The following is a 16,674-nucleotide window of genomic DNA, read 5'->3' as shown; positions in this document are numbered from 1 at the left end:
AACTAACAGTTTGAGCATGTATCTTGGTTCAGATACTGTGCTTAAGTCTACTGCCTATATATTACCTAATTTTCAGCCTTCCGCAAAAAGCCATTTTTGTTTTATCTAATTCTTCCTTTGGAGAAGGAAATAGCAACCCACTCCAGTATTCTTGCCTGAAAAATCCCATGGACAGAGAAGCCTGGTGGGCTGCAGTTAAAAGCGATCACAGAAGAGTCCGACACGACTGAGCGATTAAGCATGCAAGCATGCATTCTTCTTTCCCTTTGTTGTAGCCCATTTCTTCTTTGGTTGACTTACAGATACTGAAGAAAAGATTCTAGCAACACTTTGCTGGGTGGAAATGGCTGAGTGATGCCAAATCAGAGCTGAAAAGAACAGAACCTCAGGGATCATCTCCTCACTAGTTTTTCCAGATGAGTAAACCTAGAGCCGGAGAGGTGAAGTGACTTGCCCGAAGTCGCAGAGCTCAGTGGAAGCAGAGATGGATCTACTGGTCCGCTGTCACTCTGTAGTGCCATTCATGGCCTCCTCCTACCCCTTACCATTCCAGCATAAAAGAAGCTGGACTTTTGTTCTTGCCCAGTAGTAGAGAAACAGAAATCTTGTGTTTTATTTATTTTTTTGAGCACCATTGTCTATGACAGGCTTGAAAGTGAGGCTCTCACAGCTGCAGGCCACCTTTCTACCTGACCGCTATAGCAACTACTTTTCCAACGTGTTTTTCTGCCCTTGCTTCGTCTCTTGCACAGAGGAAGCAGGCTGCAGTGCCACCATTGCTTGCTGCTTGCCCTTGGGCAGGTAGTCTAGGGAGTGGTATATGCTCAGTGAGCCTGCATGGCAAGTCAGTGTCATCTGCTGCGAGATATTGATGGTTTTGGAATGGGACCCATTCAGTTGGGGCTGTAACTGAGGTCATCTTTTCTCTCTAAGTAGAGACCTGCATCCTATCCTAGTAAACAGTTGTGTGAGGCTCCACAGCAGGTGAGTGATTTTAGAACCTCATTCTGGTAGAAGTGACAAAGGTCAAAGAGGAAAAAGGTCAAAATAATTGACCAGCCCAGGGAAGTCATTTCATCTTGGTAAACAATGTAGAGTAATAGAAAGAGCATTGGATTAAGTATTAGCCAGACCTGGGCCTTGGCTGTAGGTTTCATCCCTGACTGGTTGGCAGAACCTAGTAGTTTTGGCTAGTCAGATTGCCTCTCTGGGACTCATCTTCTTATATAAAGTGTGGTAGTTAAGAGTCTAGGCTCTGAAGTCAGACTGGCCAGGTTCAAATCCCAGCTCTGCTGCTTTCTAGTTGTGTTGCTTTGGGTAAGTTAATTGACATCTCTGGGTATGTTTTCGTCTTTGTAAAATGGGGATAATACCATCTGTGGTTTTCTTACAAGAATTCAGTGCATAGCTCCATATGAAGTATTTAGATCAATGTCTGGTGCATAGCAACCACAAAGTATGTTATCTATAAGATAGGGATTCTCTTTGCCCTTCATACCTCACAGGGTAAATGTGACAGTCAAGTAAAAGATTTGCAAGTGTGTCTTGTAGCTGGAAAGCACTGTCTAAATAGGAAAAATAATTTTTTTGAGAGCCTGAGCATTCAAAGACAAGTCTTTTCAATGGTTTTATCTTATCCTAGGATTAGATATTGATGGATATTTATTTTTTAATTTTAATTTTTTTTAATTATGAAAGTATGATAACACCTTTAGTTGACTTGGAAAATACAGAAGATTGCATGTAGTTCCACTATTACAAGTATTCTTTAAGTAGATAAATTAAGATTTTTAGTTGGTTTCCACATCAAACACTCAAAACATAATAGAATGAACATATAGAGAAGCAGAAGGATATAAAAGATCTGAAAGGCATTGTGAACCAATTCAACATGATATTTTTTTGACAAGCTGGCAAAAGGAAGGATAGTAGGTTAATGTGTAAGGTTATATAAATGCTGGGTCCATCAAGCAGTGCATGTTCTGCCTTTTCCCTCCTAGTGTACTTAAGGGTGCTTAAAAGCTAAGTAAAGTGGTTGGAGGATTTGGAGTGAAAAGCAAGGATTACGATACTTTTCCCTTAGGGCCCCTATCTTAGTTAATGGCACTGCAGTCCATCAGTGACCCGGGTTAAGTCCTTTGACACATTTCCACTCCTCTCTTCCACCATCAGAGTCTCTTGAGTCATTTTGATTCTGTCTTTCATTATTTCTCCCATTTATCTCTTGCTTTTCTTCTTTGATTCCTCTGCCCTAATTCGCCTGGTTGTTGATCATCATCACCACTATCTAGCTTCTTACCAGCAGCCTGCTGACTGATTTTCCCGTCTCCTGGGGCCTTTCTGCTCTGTCCATCATTTATACTGCTACCAGAAATGATACAAGGAAAATTCATGTTGGGTCCTGCCATTCCCTTGCCTAAAAGCCCTCGATAGCTCCCTGTTGCTTTCAGCAAGGAGAGCAGACAGCTGGATAGATGCTCCTTGTGGTGCATCTGGCACCCTGGGCCAGCCTTGCTAATCAGAACACGAGCATGCTTGCTTAACATGCATCTCCATGTAGGTTGAGAATCATCTTTAGCGTAGTATTTTAGGCAGCTACTATTACTCAGCCAGAGAATGGCAGAGAGATAAACCCTTTAGAGAAAGCCTGAGCTCCTTGTGATAAGATTTGGGACCTTCTGGAGCTTGGTTTCAACCATTTCCCTGCTTTATCCTCTAGTACATTGTTGCGTATGTGCTCTGATCCAGCTACATGTAACATGATCTTCCACGTTTCTCTGACTCTGAGTTTATACTTTGTTCATGTTGTACCCTCAGTCAGAAATACTTTTCTCTTCCTGTTGAGATGCCAGTCATCATTCAAGGCTCAACACTCCCCATTGTGAAGGTTTCTTCAAGCCTTTATGCCAGATTTAGCCATTCTTGTCTATTTTAGCATTTGATCCTGCCTTGTATTACAGAATTGTTTATGTCGCTCCCTCACTTCTTAGTTTGTGTGTTCTCTGAATGCAGAATCTATGTTCTGTTTTTTTTTTCCTTACCCTACACAACATCTAGTACATACTAGACTCCTAACTTTTTAAAAAAGCATTTAACTGAGTCTAGTCCTTTCCCTTTGTTTTTCGGATGAGGAAACCGAGGCTTAGAGGAAAAGGTCAGGAGTTCATTTTGGGGGTTTGTTGAGATGTTGAGGCTGCAGTTGAGATGCAGTTGGGCTGGCAAAATGATTTAGGAGGGATTCACTTAGAGAAGATGGCAGGGGAGAAGACGCAACCATCATGCAAAACCAGAGAAAGAAGAGGAGGATTCTGTGAAATGCCTGCTTTTGTGGGCAGAAGAAAAGACTCAGTGAAGCAGACACAGAAGGATGCCCAGGGCAGGAAGAAAGTTCAGGAAGCAGGTCCTCTATGTCACGTGAGGCAAAGAGGTTGAGACCAAGGAAGGCTTGAGAAAAGGCACTTGGAATTGGTGAGTACAGGCTGGTCTGGTGGCCAGCGGCCCACCTACTTCTAAATAGTTGCCCTAGAAATGTTTGTGTGTGAAGAGTTGTGTGCAGGGTTGTTATGGCATCAGAGAAGATTAGGAAACAGCCCACCAGTGGCAGAATGGCACCTCCCACCAGTGGAATATTGTACAGCTTTTAAAAGGGAGGCTGATCTCTGTATTCCCTTTGAAAGATGGTAACAATATTTTGTTAAAAAGAAACAACAGTATGTGTGATATGAACCCATGTATAAGCACCTCGTGAAAGTCTGGAAGAATGTGTACTCGGTAGTGTTGAATCCTGAGTCATTAGGGAGAGGGGGGACACCCTCACTTTGTACTTAACACATTTCTGCACTGTTGGAATTTGGTCTAAGTACAAATTTCTTGAGTAATTGAGAATAAATATTTTTGTAAAAAAAAAAAAGGCAGCCTGGGAAAGCAATTTCAGTAGAAGAGAGTCATTGGATGAAGGAAGCCAACTCACGAGAGAGGATCTGGCAGCTGAGAAGACACCATGTGGGTGAGAGACTGTGCTCACAGAGCCTTTGCTGCCTCTATGGCTTGTGGGGGTGAGGCAGGGGGTACAGTGAGACAGGGCTGCTAGAATGAGGCAGTGACCTCATGGCCAGGGTTTTCAGCTGAGAGGGATTAAGTAGAAGAGGGGCAAGGTGGCCTAGAGACAGGCAGAGGCTGATTAAGAATGAATTAAAAGAGCAAAGCAAAGTGGCCATGTATATATATGAGGAGGGCAAGAGAGGATGGGGTTGGGGGAGAGACTGGTTGGGGGCCTAGCTGCAGGCGGAGCGAATACTCTTAGCTATAAGGAAACACCCAGATGAGGCAAAGAGTAGCACATTTGAGAAAAGCCAAATTACAGTTTGAGGAGTAGAGAAGCTTCCCCCAAAAGGATGAGATCTCAGGCCAAGTAAGCCTTCCATACAGTGACTGGGATAGAGGCTGGACTACTTAATTGCCTTCTCTGACTGAGGATTAAGAAAGCCCCTCATTGTTTAAATTTTGGTGGCCAAAAACGTTTTGGCAGTGGCAAAGTTATCTTAATGGCTCAGAGAATAGTCAGGTGAGTGAGCGAAATGGAATTTCTGTGACTTTGCAGGCCTCCGCGTTACCTGCTGGACCTGTCACTAAGTTTGGGACTAGAGTTGGAGATGGAGAAGGTGGAGGCCAGGAGTCCTCACCCGTGCCTGCTCCTACAGTCATTAAGGAAACATTTAAAAATCCCAGTACCTGTCTTCCCCATCCCATTCTTATCTAATTGTCTGGACTGGGGCCCTACACATGAGCATTTTTTCAGGTTCCTCAAGTGATTCTAATATGCAACTAGGATTAGAAACCACTAGTGGAGAAGACTGGATTACATGTGTTCTGAGCCTAAACTGGCCCTCTGAAGCTTCTGTGTGTTGTGTGTATTTAACACTATTTTAATACACCTATTTCGTGTATTGTGTATTCCCAAAGCCTGTGGGTGCATTACTTGTAAAACGTGCATCCCATTGTTTGCCAGCTTCTTGCTCGCCTGTTGGGGAGATCTGATAAGCTCTGTGAGGTAAAATTCAGGAGTTCCTCAAAAGCAGTAGTTGTACTTGCAGGGCCCCTCGTAAGGGTGCCTGGCACTTGGGTATTCAGTTATTGTCACGTGAAGTGACAAGGAGCTTTGTTTCCCTGTGCAACGCTGCTTTTAAAAACCCAGGAATGGTAAAACCTGACATACTCAGGAAGTCTGGTGGGAGAGGCTTGCGAACCACCTGGCACGTGTAAAGTGTCTGATACTCTAAGCACCGTGTGGGAATCCGTATCCCTCAGCGTGTCGTGTGTAGTGACTCTGAGCCGTGCATCATACTCAGGACTGTGAGATACACAGGAAACATCAGATACGGTTTCTGCTCCCTAGGGAGCTTATTATCAAGGCTCGTTTATAGTCTAATTACTGCATTTTGATGTGGAGAACTTACAACAGGAGAATGCTAGAGGTCAGAGGGCCTTTGAAGTTCCTCTAGTTCAAACCCTTCATTTTGCAGTGGGGAAAAGAAGCCCAGCACAGGAAACGACTTGCCCAAGGTCAGCCCACTTGGGGATGGCAAAACCAGGGCCGGAGCGTCGGGCTGCCTCCCTCTGAGGTCTTAGTGCACATTCTGTTGATCAGCTGAAGGGCAAGTGAACCTAATGGCCTGCGTTAAAACTTTAACAAGAATTCTAGTTTGTGCTGTATGCTCTCACTACCTTATAGCTGAGGGAAGAGTGTTTGCATTTTAGTCTTTTTTAAAAGCTTGCCTAGGGAGGGTCAGCACTGGTTACCACTGGAATTATAGCTCAGGCCCAAGAGGCCTAAGGGGCTTCCCAGGTGGCTCAGTGGTAAAGAATCTGCCTGCCGACGCAGGAGACCCGAGTTTGTTCCCTTGGTCGGGAAGATCTCCTGGAGAAGGAAATGGCAACCCACTTCAGTATTCTTGCCTAGAAAATCGTGTGGACAGAGGAGCCTGACAGACTGCAATCTGTGGGGTCACAAAGAGTTGGACCCAACTGAGCGACTAAATAGCAGCAGGGAGAGGCCTAAAGATGGGGAATTTTGCCTTTACTGAAACAGCCACTGACTCTAACCCCTCTGTGTCTAATTAGGGCACTTTTCAAAACTGCTGTTTCTAATGGGCTTCCCAGGCTTAGTAGGTTTATCACTTTTCTGCCTCAGTCCTTTTTTTGTTAAACTGTTGTGTCTTACCTTAGAGGAAGGAGGTGGCCTGGTGTTCTGTGCAGGCCTGAGAATTAGTACAGTGGCAATGGGTTCCTAGTGGTGCCAGCACCAGGCTGTTTCTTCTAGCCCTGTTCCCTACCAGTTCCCAAGCCCCAAATTCAGTTCCAAATCTGGGGCTTTCTCTGAAGAGTCAGGTGTAATTCCAGGTAGAGATTCTGGGCTGCTCTTCCCTGGGCCCCTTCCCCACACAGACAAGGTTTAGAGAGCTAACAGCTCTGCCTTCCACTGTGCCAGATTGTGGTAATAGTCACGTGCATGCCTGCTAAGTTGCTTCAGTCATGTCTGACTCTTCGCCACCCCATGGACTGTAGCCCACCAGGCTCCCCTGTCCATGGGATTCTCCAGGCAAGAATACTGGAGTGGGTTTCCATTTCCTTCTCCAGGGGATCTTCCTGATGCAGGGATAGAACCCATGTTTCTTGCATCTCCTGCATTGGCAGAAGGGTTCTTTACCACTAATAGCACCTAGGAAGCCCCAATAATAGTCACAACTAATATGTATTGAATGCCCTGTGTGATCAGTGCTATGATTGGCATTCCCATCTTACAGATGAAGACAGTAACCTTCAGAGAGGTTTAAGTATCATGCCCAAGGCCACATAGCTACAAAGTGGTCAAACTGGTACAGACATATAGGTTTGGCTGACTTCGAGACTGGTGGTGTTAACTGTTAGGCTAGTGGAGCTTGTCATTCAAAGAGATTTTGTGTGTATGTCACTCAGTCATGTCTGACTCTTTGCCCCCATGGACTGTAGCCCACCAGACTCCTTTGTCCGTGGGATTCTCCAGGCAAGAATACAAAGAGATTACCAATTATATTTTTCCTATGGACGAAGAATAGTCTGCCAACTTTCGGTAAGCCTATTTAAAGAATTAGAAGAGAAGAGTCCCGTGTAGCAGAATTCTGTTCTACTGTGGGGTGGACTGTATTGGGAGACTTGCCAGTCACCAACACTGCAAAGTCAGATAGGTTACTTCCCTTCTCTGGGATTCACTTTCCACATCTGTGAATGAAGGTTGGACCAGATGATATCTAAGATCCCTCCCAACTCGTGCATTTGATGACACTTTGGTTCGTTTCTCACTTCCTGGCAGAATGGAAAAGTCAAGGAACTGGATGATGGACAAAATGCATCAGAAGTGTAAAGGTGGGGAGAATCTCATAGTGCGTTCAGGAGCTTCCTGGATGGGTCAGTTAACCTCAAATGGCTTTACCATGCTTAGGCAGTTACACACGGGTTCTGATTTTCCTCGGGAGTTTATAAAGAAATAGTTTCTTTTCAGGTAGCTTCTTACCCACCTCAAAATTTAATCAGCTTTGTTAAAGTGGCAGTTATTTAATTTCAAGACTTGTTGTGGTGCTAAAAGTATTTTCTGAAGATCAAATAAAAACTGAAAGGGTAACAGGGCACTTAAATAGGGGGCACTCATATTTTATTGCTCTGGGTTAGAATGATTAAAATGTGTGTTCTGTTTTGTAAGATGGTTTGGGGTGATGGTGGTTTTTAGAAAGGAAGCAATCTGAACAGCAGGTTGTATGTGCAACTTTTATTTCCCTTCAGAGTTTAAGAGCAGGTTGACCCATAACTAGGTCTTGTGTAACTGACCTTTCCTTTATCTGTTTTGTCATCAAAAATCATCTTGTATTCAAGAACATTTAAAGTTAATAACCTATAAAACCTATGTGGTCCTGCAGTTAGAAGGGTAGCTTAGATCTTCAAAAATATTTCTGTGTTACTGTTGGGGTGTTTGGATGTGGATATTCTTGAACCTTGGATGGTACATGTAGCAGTCAGCTTGCATCAGGAAGGGCTGTGAGGGGCTGCCCCCAAAGCCAAGCTCTTGTTATCTCTTCTGCCATTCAGGTTAGGTACTGCCATTAGGGGGAACAAAATCATTTACTTGGGGACAGGGAAGGGGAAGCCCTGATGGGTGGTTTATGATGCCAGTGGGGCTTGGCACGTAGTCAGTGCAGCACACATGTTAGTCTTTGCTCACCAGTCTCAGATCAAAGCAGCTGGGGGTATTCATCGCTTGGGCACCATGAAGTCAGTTAGCCTGGCAGTGCTGCTGTGTAGAAGGAGTTAAATAAAAATCAGGAGACATCAAAACCCAAGTGGCATGCACATCCTGTTCTTCAGCTCCTGCCCGATTTTACCTTATTCATGATCACCTGGGTGTGTGTACACTCACAGGAGTGTGTGTCCTGGTCATGACTATCTTGGTTTTCAGAGAAGGAGAGGGTGAAATGAGGCCGCATAGGGGCAGTATTTCTGTGGGTTTTAAAAAAAAATAGTGCTCAGTCATGCCACGAAATGGCAGCAGCATTTTACCTGGTTACATCATGAACACTAACTTGGAAACCCTGCTGGTTTGCTGATTTTTCAGTCTTCTATTCACTTGATGGTCGTGTGCGTCCCCACTGGAGTTGTGCCTTCTGGTCTCACAGAAGGAGAAATGACATGCATTGCTTCATACACACAGTACCCACTTCCCCCCCTTTATTTCTTTCTCTTCTAGCTTGGTGCAGGGCTTTGCAGACAGATCTGGATTTGAAGCTAATTTCTGTCACTCCTGAGCTCTGTGCTTTAAGTAAGTCACCTAATCACTGTCTCATTTGTAGAATGGTGCTAAGAATTCTATCTGTCTCATTAGATTACAGAAAGAATTTAAATGAGTTAATATTGGTGAAGCCCTGAGAAAAGTGCATGGAACATAGTAGGTGCTCAAAGAAATATTAGTTATGGTCTATCCCCTTTCCCCCAAGAAATGGAGGCAGTAACAAATAACAGCCTTTCTTTGAATACCTCCAGAAACTCTCCTGGCATTAGTCTGCCCTAAGGGGCTGAGGTTTGCCTTGTCTTTTGATGATGAAGAGGAACCGTCAAGAACCATCAAGAACTCTGGATCTTATCCTCACAGAAAGCTTGAAGTTGTTGACTTTAGCTGTCAGTTAAAAGAGTTGGGAAGATGGGGCGGAAATCTCCAGAGAAAAGGTGTGTGCTTTTGCTAATTGCACTGCAGACAGCAGGGTGTATGAGTAATGAGCTGTATGTTTGGTGTGGGAGTTCGGTGCCAAGCCTAAGGGACAACATGGCTGAGTTTCATTGGCTACTATGACAGGTGGCTCCCTGGCTTTTTTACCCATGAGATGTCAGTCCAATAATTTGAACCTCAGGGCTCTTGATAATAGGCCTATTAACTATTTCTTCACAGTGATAATAACAATTAGCATTTATTCAGCTTTTACTTTGTTCCAGGTACAAGTCTATTTTTTTTCCTTTATGCCTGTTCTTTGCCTTATTTTATTTATTATTATTCTTATTATTTTTACTTTATAATATTGTAGTGGTTTTGCCATGCATTGACATGAATCCGCCACGGGTGTACATAAGTTCCCCATCCTGAACCCCCCTCCCACCTCCCTCCGCATCCTATCCCTCTGGGTCATCCCAGTGCACCAGCCCCGAGCACCCTGTATCATGCATCAAACCTGGTCTGGCGATTTGTTTCACATATGATAATTTACATGTTTCAGTGTCATTCTCCCAAGTCATCCCACCCTCTCCCTCTCCCACAGAGTCCAAAAGACTGTTCTATACATCTGTGTCTCTTTTGCTGTCTCACATACAGGGTTATCATTACCATCTTTCTAAATTCCGTATATATGTGTTATTATACTGTATTGGTGTTTTTCTTTCTGGCTTACTTCACTCTGTATAATAGGCTCCAGTTTCATCCACCTCATTAGAACCATCAGCAGACGAATGGATAAGAAAGCCGTGGTACATACACACAATGGAGTATTACTCAGCCATTAAAAAGAATACATTGGAATCAGGCACTGGTCTAAATGCTTTTTGCCTATTAACTCTTTTAATCTTCACAAGAATTTAAAAGGTAGGGCACAAAATAGCTAAATTGCTAGCCAGCTGGTGGTGAAGCTGGTTTTAGAAACTAGGTAGTCTGACACCAAACTCAGGGTCAGCTCTCCTGTAAAGTCTCTGGTCTTTTTTTTTTCCTTTTTAAATTACACATTGTAATTGTTATTTGCTGATGTCCAGAAATACAGTTGATTTTTGTTCATTTTTTATCATAATCTACAATGAGTGAAACCTTTGTCTCTTCCTTTGGACTCATTTTATGTTTAATACCATTTTCTTGCCTTACCATTCTGGTTGAGACCTCTAATACAGTGTTTAACAGAAGTGGCAATAATAGATACCCGTGTCTTTTTCCCTGTCTTAAAGGGTGTGCGTGTGTGCTAAGTCTCTTCAGTCGTGTCTGACTCTTTGCAACTCTATGGACCGTAGCCTGCCAGGCTCCTGTGTCCATGGGATTTCCCAGGCAAGAATACTGGAGTGGGTTGCTGTGCCCTCCTCCAGGGGATCTTCCCAACCCAGGGGTCAAACCCAGGTCTCTTATGGTTACCTTTGTTGGCAGGCAGGTTCTAGCACCATGGAAACACTGAAGTGTTTCACCATGAAGTGTGGTAGTGAAAGTGTAAGTCACTCAGGCGTGTGAGATTCTTTGTGGCCCCATGGACTGTAGCCTGCCAGGCTCCTCTGTCCATGAGGTTCTCCAGGCAAGAATACTGGAGTGGGTAGCCATTCCCTTCTCCAGGGGATCTTCCCAACCCAGGCATTGAACCTGGGTCTCCTGCATTGCAGGCAGTTTCTTTACCGTCTGTTAACCAGGTGTTAAGCTGTAAAATTTTTGGTGATATCTTTTATTGGACTATAGAAGTTCACATCTATTCTGAGTTTGCTAAGTTGTTTCTTGTTAGTCGTAAATGGATGTTGCTTCTTATCAAAGACTTATTCATCTGTTAAGGTGATCATATTACTTTTGGTCTTTAATCTTTCAATGTGGTAAATCATGTTGATTTTCTAATACTAAACCAGCTTTGCATTCCTGAAATGAAATGACCTTGATCACGATGCATTATCTTTCTTGTTCCTGGATATGATTTGCTAGAATTAGATTTGGTGTTTTTACAACTGTTCAGAAATGAGTCTGGCTGTGGTTCCTTTCTCGTACTGTTACTGTAAAGTTTTGGTTTTTATTACTAGCTTCATAAAATGAGCTGGGTAATGCTTCCTCATTTTCTGAACTCTGGAATAGTTTGCAGAAGATGAGAGTTATTTGTTTCTTGAGTACTTGCTAGAACTTGCCAGTAAAACTATCAGGGCTTTGGTGTCTTCTGTGAAAGGATTTTGGACTACTGCTTCAATTTCTTTCATGATGGTAGAAATTTTCAAGTATTCTATTTCTTCTTTAATTAGTGTTAGTAATTTGTTTTTCCAAGAATGTGACCATTTTGTCTAAATGCTCATACTTAGAGGTTTAAAATGGTTAATAGCCTCTTAACTATAGAAACTGCAGATATGAAAAAGGCAGCTCCCTTTTCATTGATAGTATTACTTATTTTAAAAAATCAACCTCACCAGAGATTTGTAAGTTTTGTTATCTTTTCTAGGAAGCAATTTGGGCTTTATTAATCCTCTTTCTAGTATGACTCTTATTTCTGCTAGTTAAAAAATTGTTCTGTAAACCAGTTTAAAATGTTTTCAGTTTTATCCCTTGTTCTTTTTTTAACTTAAGTTGGATGCTTATTAACTCATTTATTTTCAGACTTTACTTGACTAAAAGTATTGAAGGCTAATCATTTTGAGCCACGTGCTGCTTTAGCTGGATCCCACAGACTTTGGTATGCAGTATTTTATTTGTTGTTAGTTCCAAGGATATTTGGAACTTGTTGTTAGTTTATAATTTCCATGGTGATTTCTTAACCCATGGGGTATTTAGGATGTTTTTTTTTTTTAACGTTGCTAAACATTTTCTAAGTTATTTTGTTATTGATTTCTAACTTAGAAACATTGTGATCAAGGATGTGGTCTGTGTGGTCTGATTCTTTGAAATTTGATGCTCTGTGGCCCAGCATGAGGCTGGTGTCCACTAGATCAACCTTGTTAATGTTGCTCCTGTTTGACACCCCTTACCCAGTTTTTCATTGGCTTTCTCTTATCAGTTGTTGGGATAGTTAAAATTTACCACCGCAAGGGTGGGCCAATCTAGTTCTTTCAGTTCTGTCAACTTTTACTTTATGCATTTTGCTGCTATGTTATTAGGGGTAGTAAGTTACTTTTCCCCTTTCTTTGTTAGGTCCATTAATGAAATGCTCAAGATAGGTGTTCAAGACAGGCACAACTTTGCCTGTAGGTAGATTAGTAAGGGTGACTTGGTGAAAGCAAAAGCATCCTTCTAGGGGGGCTGGGTAAATTGGATTTTGAGTTCCAGGGAAGAAACACATTTAAAATCCAAATTGCACCTTCCCAGGCATAGAATTAAATTCTTGAAGCAATTTGACTTTGCCAAACAAAATTAACACCCTCATATCCTCAAGAGCCAGAGGCTTTTTGTCATCATTAAAACAGTTTTGAAAGCTGTTTTGAAATACAGTCTTGGGTTGGGCAAGAGGTTGGGAAAGAGAGCTTTATTTCTCTTGGGCCGTATAGACATTACTATTGGTTGGTCAGACAGGTTTCAGACCCTTAGGCACTCTGCTTCTTATTGCCTAGCATTTTCTGTGGGATATGGCTCAAATTGAGTTACCTCTCTGCCTTTTAGTTTCAGTGGATGTAATTATGTGGGTAGTGCTCATTCCCCTTCCACCTGACAGGGGTGAGGTGTGCAGAAATTGAGATAATAGTTGCATAGGGATTCTAAATAATTAATCAGCTCCTGCTCACTCTGCAGAAAGAAAATCAAGTCTGTGGGAGACAAGCACTCAGGAGGACCAAGCAACAGAAATGATGGCAACAACTACACCTTTTATTAGATTCTCAAATAGAATCAGACCACATGAAGCTGGAAGTCATACAGAGAGACAAATTACATCTGGTCACATTTGGGTGGGAATAGAGCTTTTCAGCTTCAGCTCTTGAGCCTGTGTAGTTCTGTGAAATCTCATTTTCAGGCTCTGTTAGGGCAGCCCCTGGTTCTGATTGTATTTCTGAAATAAGCACTATGAGCTGGTCCTCTTCACTAGTGCCTCCTTCCCTCTCAGAGAATTGTAAAGAAGGAGGAGCAGGTGAGCCAGTTAGGACCCACTTTCATTATCTTTTGATTATAGAAGTAACATATGGTCATAGATAAACAACAACAACAAAAAAAACCTTAAAAGTACAGGAATGTATAAAGAAAAGGGAAATTTCCTGGAAATCCATCTCCTCAACCCTGTTCTTTTCCTTTTAAAGACTGTGGCTGATGTCAAAGAATCTCTTCTCCTCACCCTCTTGATTCTTTTCCTTCTGATTTGTTTTTATTTTGATGTGAAAGAAATTCAAACCTAATGGTTATGGTGGTGGGGGAGGGTGGTTTTGGCTTCTACAGATTATGGCTGCTTGAAAATACCAATTGTTCATTGTTATTTTAAAACGGTAAACTGTAAGGCAGGGAATAAGATTTTAGGTACTCATATCCTAATCCAGCTGTGTTTACATTTGTTAGGGGGATGGATAGACAAGCGGTACAGTCAAAGTAAGACCATTTTTGCAAAACTGCTTTGTTAACTAACAAGCTCTACAAATATGAGATTAGCGTGAATGTTGTTGCTGACTCTGGGGGGATGGTCTTGTGTGTTTATCTGAACAGTTAATATCTGTCAGTGAGCCATTGCACAAGCAACTGGCCAAATGATATCCTGTGTCTCAGATGTTCCATCTATTTGCAATTCCAAAGCTTATTTAATTGCCCTCAGCTGCTTAATATATACCTCATCAATAGGCTAGAGAAGCAGAACTTAGCCTTAGAGGATAAAGGTCAGAACAAGTGTAGCTTACTACTGATATGCCCTGTTCAATAGCCCACTCAGTGCAGGGAAATGAAGAAGCATATAAGAAAGCATTACCCAGTACTGCCTTAAGTACAGTGGAGTGAGTGGCAGCACTCTATAAACTGTTAAGCTGGGTAGTAATGCAAAGGATCGATGTCATCATGACTGGGGAGATTGGCTGTCACTCAGCGACTTAGCTGTGATATGCTTCCAGGCAGTTCCACAGGGCTTTTATAAGCCCCTTTCCTGTACATGTGCTAGAAAGTGCCACAGAAATACAGTCTCCTGATGACTGTAGAAGCCAGGCAGCAAAATTTAATAAGACATTTGTCAAGAAGATGGCAGATAATGACCAATTTTTGGGAGACAGATAGTTGTCTGCAGAAACAAAGCCTGTATTGAACTATTTTGGAGTGGGAAGAAGCATTGCTATGACAACAAATTACTTATATTTGATTTAGAAGAAGGAGAGGAGTGCAGCTTAATGGTTTAGAAAGCTCATGAGAACAATTGTTGGCACTGGGTATATGTTAAAATATAAAATGTTAAGTACGATCTGTTAAATAATTGAGCACCTCAGTGCATTCTGTTTCCAATATCTCCTGTGAACCAATAAAATACAACATAAATCAACTTCTAAAAAACAGCTACCAGAGTTACATGCAAATCATTCTGTTTTATAAAGTGCCCCAAATGAAATTCCCAGCTTTCGTTTGCTGAAATGCCCCCAAATATCGTGTGTTTAAAAGGAAAGAAAAAACAGCCAAAACCCAGAGACCTGTTTACTATGTTTTTATTGCCTCCAGACCTGAAATTATGGTAGTCTGAAGTTTCTTATTCTGTAGATGATTAATCTTTTTTTATGATTGGTAGTGTGTTTATTTGAAACGAAACTTGTCTTCAGACTATTTCCATCCTTTCGCTGTGTTCATTCCTGAGAGAATGAGTAAACAGTGGTTTGTATGAACTGGTTCCTGCAGTGCGCCTGGGGAAGCAGGCCTGAGGCAGATGGTGAGGGCTTAGAGAACCTGCAGAAAACCTGTGGACACGAGGCTTTCTCTGACAAACCATCTTTCTTCTTTCTAAGGAAAAAACCAGAAGGACCATATTCCTTGGAGATAGGATTTAGGGCCTTGACCATATTCTAAGGGTAGGTAGATCTAGTGACTCCTTAAGGGCCCTTGAGACAGAAGTGTCTAAAAGTTTTTGTTTACTTTTATGCCTTTTCCTGCCCGTCCCTGCCCTTTACCCAATATCATCTCCCTGTACCCTTCTAGAATATAAATGAAAAGTAGGAGACAGGAAGAAGTTTGGAAGATGAGGACTCACTTCACCAATAGAGGATTACCACCCTGAACTTTTAAACTGTCTCTCCAGGCAGAAGTCACAGATGTGCATATGGCCTCCGCTTTCCTTTGGAGGAGCAAATTTGATTGGTCATTATTACAGGGAGGAGACCATTTCATAGGGTTTCCTCAGAGGAGGTTTACTCATCCCACATGCTAGCAAAGTAATGCTCAAAATTCTCCAAGCCAGGGTTCAACAGTATGTGAACTGTGAACTTGCAGATGTTCAAGCCGGATTTAGAAAAGGCAGAGTAACCAGAGATCAAATTGCCAACATTCGTTGGATCATCAAAAAAGCAAGAGTTCCAGAAAAACATCTGCTTTATTGACTACGTCAAAGCCTTTGACTGTGTGAATGACAGCAAACTGGAAAATTCTGAAAGTGATGGGAATACCAGACCACCTTACCTGCCTCCTGAGAAATCTGTATGCAGATCAAGAATCAACAGTTAGAACTGGACATGGAACAATAGACTGGTTCCAAATCATGAAAGGAGTACGTCAAGGCTGTATATTGTCACCCTGCTTATTTCACTTATATGCAGAGTACATCATGAGAAATGGCTGGGCTGGAAGAAGCACAAGCTGGAATCAAGATTGCTGGGAGAAATATCAATAACCTCAGATATGCAGATGACACCACCCTCATGGCAGAAAGCAAAGAAGAAGGAAAGAACCTCTTGATGAAAGTGAAAGAGGAGATTGAAGAAGATGGCTTAAAACTCAACATTTAGAAAGCTAAGATTGTGGCATCCGGTTCTATCACTTCATAGCAATTAGATGGGGAAACAATGGAAACAGTGAGAGACTTTATTTTCTTGGACTCCAAAATCACTGCAGATGGTGACTGCAGCCATGAAATTAAAAGATGCTTGCTCCTTGGAAGAAAATCTATGTCCAGCCTAGACAGCATGTTAAAAAGCAGAGGCATTACTTTGCCAAGAAAGGTCCGTCTAGTCAAGGCTATGGTTTTTCCAGTGGTCATGTATGGTTGTGAGTTGGACTATAAAGAAAGCTGAGTGCCAAAGAATTGATGCTTTTGAACTGTGGTGTTGGAGAAGACTCTTGAGAGTCCCTTGGACTGAAAGGAGAACCAACCAGTCCATCCTAAAGGAAATCAGTCCTGAAGATTCATTGGAAGAACTGAAGCTGAAACTGAAACTTTGGCTACCTGATGCGAAGAACTGACTCATTTAGAAAGACCCTGATGCTGGGAAAGATTAAAGGCGGAGGGAGAA

The 16,674-nt window shown here is 42.3% G+C and overlaps 1 protein-coding gene across 16 annotated transcripts in view; it reads left to right on the top strand.

Moving 5' to 3' along the window:
- The window catches only part of TMEM164 (transmembrane protein 164), a 386,200-nt gene that overhangs the window by 16,204 nt on the left and 353,322 nt on the right, over window positions 1-16,674 (top strand). Inside the window, exons 1-2 of one of the 16 annotated variants that reach the window (XM_070290941.1) lie at window positions 3,014-3,468; window positions 8,774-8,845. The exons of 13 other annotated variants lie outside the window; for them this stretch is intronic. The gene's annotated coding sequence lies outside the window, so the exon portion shown is untranslated. Of the gene's footprint in view, window positions 1-3,013; window positions 3,469-8,773; window positions 8,846-16,674 lie in introns of those variants that run through there. 2 more of the 16 variants (XM_070290936.1, XM_070290943.1) reach the window with 2 other exon arrangements.

Source organism: Ovis canadensis, chromosome X, assembly GCF_042477335.2.
Source record: "Ovis canadensis isolate MfBH-ARS-UI-01 breed Bighorn chromosome X, ARS-UI_OviCan_v2, whole genome shotgun sequence".
NCBI lineage: Eukaryota > Metazoa > Chordata > Mammalia > Artiodactyla > Bovidae > Ovis > Ovis canadensis.
Note: the sequence above shows the minus strand (reverse complement) of the source record. Positions and strands in the feature narration are given on the sequence as shown.